Genomic DNA, 314 nt, shown 5'->3' with positions numbered 1-314 from the left:
AGCAGAGCACTGAAGGAATGGCTGGGATATGCTGCCACACCCATTGTACTCTCCTGATTTGGCACCAACGGATTTCCACTTCTTTCGATCTATTTCAAATGTTATGCACGGAGTTTCATTCAATACTGATGCAGAATTGATAGCTTGGTTGGATCAATTTTTCGAGTCGAAATCTGGTGATTTCTACCAATGAGATATTGAAAAACTTGTTGAATGTTGGGAAGAAGTTGTAAACAACAAGGGTGAATACATTGATTAATTAGTTGTTATCTTTTATTAAACCTTTTAAAAAACGACGGGAACTTAGTTGCCAA

This window comes from Octopus bimaculoides, chromosome 26 (assembly GCF_001194135.2).
Source record: "Octopus bimaculoides isolate UCB-OBI-ISO-001 chromosome 26, ASM119413v2, whole genome shotgun sequence".
NCBI lineage: Eukaryota > Metazoa > Mollusca > Cephalopoda > Octopoda > Octopodidae > Octopus > Octopus bimaculoides.
This window is presented reverse-complemented; position numbering follows the sequence as displayed.